The following is a 4,870-nucleotide window of genomic DNA, read 5'->3' as shown; positions in this document are numbered from 1 at the left end:
TTGAATGCCTGACTTTTTTTCCTTGCTATCTATTTTCTTAATGAAGAGGGTGATTTAAAGTTACTCCTTGCCCTTTTGCCTCATTACTATAAACTGGTGAGGACAAATCTTGAATTGTATATACTTAAAAATATGTATTCACTCAATAAACTGAAAAACAATGTGTGAACCTTGAATTCAAGAATTACAATATTGATTTTCAAAATACATCAGGGCAAAATTTGCGTACCTGAATAACATGTGAAAGAAATTTTTTTGACAAAGGTTATATATCTTCATGTAATTGCAGATTTCAGGGCCAAGTTGGCTAAAAATTCTATCAACAACATCACTAAGCTAAAAAGGGCTTTTTTGGCTATGGTTACACTTTATTTTAAAGTATAGTTTCCTTTTCTTTTCTGTGTTACTGAAATCCAGGTTTATCTTTTCAATAGAAGGCTTATCTTCCTATGGCTATTTCTGTCTATTGCTGCAGATCTCAATTCACAATATATTTTTTCCTGACCACCATATCTTACGTTATTCCCTCTGCACCTTTTCTTTCCTTTATTACATTTATCGTTCTCAGACATTTTTCTTCTTTATTTACTTGTTTACTTTTCTTGTTATCTGTGCCTTCGCTAGTATGTAAGTTCATGAAAGCAGAAATTTGTCTATTTTTTCATGTTTGTGTCTGCAGCTTCTGGAATAACCCTTGGTCCATCAAAAACACCCAATTAAAAATGTGTGCAATTCTTACAACTCTACCATAAAAAGACAAATAAATCCAATTAAAAAGAGGCAAAGGTTTTGAATAGACATTTTTCCAAAGAAGGTATACAAATGACCAGTAAGGATATGAAACGATGTTCATCATAGTTAATTATTAGGGAAGTGCATGGAAAAATCATAATGTGATGCCACTTTATACCCACTAGAATGGCTATAATCAAAAGAAGAGATAATAACAAATATTAAAGAGAATGTGGAGAAATTGAAACCCTCGTAAAGTGCTGGTGGAAATATAAAATGGCACTGACATTTTGGAAAACAGTTTGGCAGTGTCTTGAAATGTAAAAAATGAAATTTCACTATGACCCAGCAATTCTACTTCTAGGCACCTACTCAAGAAAATTGAAAATATATATCTACATGAATGTTCACTGCAGCATTATTCACAATAACCCAAAAGTATAAACAACCTGAATGCCCATCAATTGATGAATGAATAAGCAAAATCTGATGTATCCATACAATGGACTAAGTTTTGGCCATAAAAATAAAGCGAGTGCTGATGCATGCTACGACATGGATGACACTTTAGAACATAATGAAAGAAATGACAGACACAAAAGGCCATGCATTGTATAATTCCAGTTATATGAAATGTCTAGAATAAGCAAATCCATGGATACAGAAAGTAAATAGTTGTCAGAGTCTGGGATAAGGGTTGATGGGGAGTGACTGCTGAAGAGTATAGGGGTTCATTTGTGGGTGGTAAAAATTACCTGGAATTGTAGTGGTGATAGTCGCACATCTTTGTGAAAACACTAAAAAACATTGCATTGTACATTTTTATACGATTAATTTTATAGTATGTGAAATTATGAATTCCTCAATAATGAAAAATGTGTGAGAAAAGTCAGTGATAATAACTACGATTCGTAGAATGCTTATATTCTAGGTATTGTGCTAAGGACTTTACATGTGTTGTAAGTGTTTACCCATATAAAAATCTCTAATAAAGATCCATTATCCTCAATGAGGACATTGTTAGAAAGATTAAATAACTTGCCTAAGACCACAGAGCTCAGCAGTGCTAAGCAGCGATGCAACTGGAAATACTGAGAATAGAGTCTAGACACTGGGTCTGATTCCTGACCTGCGGTGATTTGGATGTGCTGAGATTCTACACCCAGAAAGACATGTTTTTGTTGTCACTGTACTTACTGGGATATGTGCTTGTATTTTGCCTTATCATTTTTTGAAAGAATAATTTTTAAACTCTTTGGGGCTGATGAAGATGGTAAATATTTACAGACTGATTGACAACTAACTACAAACAACACAGAGTAGCTCGTATATTTGGACGATACTTTGCAAGGCAAACAGAAATCAATTTATGGGGTCTCAAAGATTTTCAGGGAAAGTAGCTTCTTTCCTTGTAACAAGAGTGTGGAAAGCAGATGATCTCATAGTTCTGGCCCAGTTCTACCAATCTAGGATTATAGTAATTGTGTACCTCAGAACAACAAATATACTACCTGACTTTTCTTTACCTCCTGTTTCAGAAAAGGAGCCTGGGTCAAAGGTCCTCTCTGTAGTAGCTTCCTCATGCTCTTTAGGAAGTCCAGGAGTTGTCTCCCAATGTGTCAGTCCCTTGTCCTTTAAGCTGGATGAACCAGGGAAAGGGACCACAAAGAGCTCAGACTCACAAGTCTACTCCTTGGTTGCTCCTCTGCCAAGAGAAGTCATTGCTCTGAGACCCTGCAGATGAAGTAAAAATCTGGGGTATCATTCTGGACTCTTTCCTCATCCCCCCAAATTTAATGGTAACTGGGGTCCTCATGAAATGGAAACTTTCATGTTGGATGTATATGAGAGAGACTCTATTGCAACGTAGAAACTGAAGGTAGTAGGAAAATTCGCATAAATATTTCAGAACTTCTAGGGAATTGATGAATCAAAAATCCATCACCTTCTGCCCTCAAGTTCAAAAGCTCTGGAATATGATTGGGTACAGAAAGGTGAAAATGACAGACTATCCAGTGCCGATGAAGAAGATGAAGCATCTATAATAAAAGCATTATGGGAATAAAAGATATGAGGTGGGCCACTTCATGCACAAGACCAGGTATGGTGCACATTGCTGGTGTTCCTTCCTGTATTGCTCAGGTCCCTTCTAACCTCTCTATGTGCCCATTCCTAAGCTTCTGGGTGCTATCGTCTTAAGGTCCACACCTGTAACCTTCATTGGAGGACTGTCTTTGGAATGATGAAGCTTCTCTGCCCACGTTACTGGCAGAGATCTGGAAGTGCCTGGACACATCCCCTGGCATGCCCTTTGGCCAATGAATATGAAAGTCCAGCTTCCTTGCCTTGATACAGGATAAACTCTGAGGTGCTACTTACACTCCAGAGTTCCCTGTAGGATCAGGCCGAGACTGGGGCTTTGCCTGGAACTACATCCTTGCATGGCCTCTTCCCCCTTCTCTGCTATACTTTCTTGTAGTTTTTTCCTAGAAGTACTTTCTTAATAAGCATCACTAGCATATGAGTAATCAACTTCATGAGATGGCAAAGAGTGGAAACTTCCATCCCTGTTTATGGGATGTAATTACACTATGAGGAAGAGACAATGTGATTGGATATAAAAAATTTAATGTTGTGAGATCAGGACAATTTTGTCAAGTGCTTCTTTAGCTGAGCAAATTACTACTGGGGATGGAAAAAGGATAATAAAAAAAAAATCACTGTGGCCTCAGCAGGGCCTTGCACCAATTGTTGTGAGGACAAACTAAGAACTCACGCTGCGTTGGACACAACAGGGGATCACACAAAGTTGACAGTAGCTGCAGATGTGGAGACAGAACAGTCTTTCCTCACTGGGTTTCTTGACTAGGTTTCACCTGCAATCCCCAGGTCTCTAGTCCTAGAGGCAGCAGCAGTGGCAGAACAGGTCCTTCTGGTCTCAATGACCTAGTTTTCTGCAATGTTACCATATTCCTCCAGCATCAAGATGAGATGCATAAGAATGTTCCCTAAGAATTCTTGGACATATCAGTGAATGGAGACTGTGGAAAGAAGTATTGGATTCCCCATGAATGTGAATAAGTTGGGGCTGAGATATTGCCTGTCAGTCAAACCTCAAACAACAAAGTCGGGCAACACAAGAACCAGTCAACTATTCACAAATCCATGCCAATCCTGCTTCCTCAAATCCATTCATTTTTTTCCCATCTCTTCATCTCTTCAGTAGATCAGTTCATTGTCATTTCTTGCCTGGATCTGTGAACCCGTTTCCACCAGTCTCCCTCCCTTCATCTTAGCTTTCCTCCACTCCATTCACCATACTGTAAATACAATTCTCTACTTATAACGTGCTAAAGACCCTCTAATGGCTTAAGACACCTCCATGTCTCCCCTTTATCTTCAGCACAAAGTTGAAACTGCTGAGTATGGATGTGAAACCCTCTCGTGATCTGGCCTGCCTCTCCTCGCTCACCTCACCTCCTCTCCTCTTGGCATTTTATGCCCCATCCATCCCTCTCACATAACCTCTCTCTGCTCTGGCTCTTCCTCTCTATAGGCTTGGTTTGTACAGCCCCAGTGCCTGGCTTTGCCCTAGTTCCTGCTTCACCTTGTAGTTTACACCTGTTTGTATTTGCCTTCCCTCCTGCTTCTCTAACTGGGACCTGGATTCTACCCTCGCTCTCTAGCAGGTACCTTAAGGATTTCCCTCTACATTTTGACTGTGCATCATTGTTGGTGTTGACATCATATCACAAGGCAGATGAGAGAAGGCAAGTTTGAGATGAGGGTTTCTCCTAACTCAGACTGCTCAGAAAGCAGTAGGATTAGATCAGCTGCTTGGTACATACAGTTTTCTAGCTTTTGCCATAGGTATCTACACATTCAATTGCCGAACATTCTAATTGAGTGGGAGAAAAGAATAACGTCTCCCACACTGTAGCTCCTTTCTATTGACTGCAGATGTCTACGTGTAGACTAGAAGGGCTGTAACAATGCCAAGACTCAACATTGACTCCTTGACTTCCTGCTTCATTTCTCCTTGCAAAAACTCCTCCCAATTCCTTGGATGCTTACCCAGTTTCCATTTTCTTCTGTGGTTTTTCTTGACAATGATTATGGGGGTGATGATAGGGATTTG

Source organism: Propithecus coquereli, unplaced genomic scaffold (assembly GCF_000956105.1).
Source record: "Propithecus coquereli isolate 6110/MARCELLA unplaced genomic scaffold, Pcoq_1.0 Scaffold153, whole genome shotgun sequence".
Classification (NCBI taxonomy): domain Eukaryota; kingdom Metazoa; phylum Chordata; class Mammalia; order Primates; family Indriidae; genus Propithecus; species Propithecus coquereli.
Note: the sequence above shows the minus strand (reverse complement) of the source record.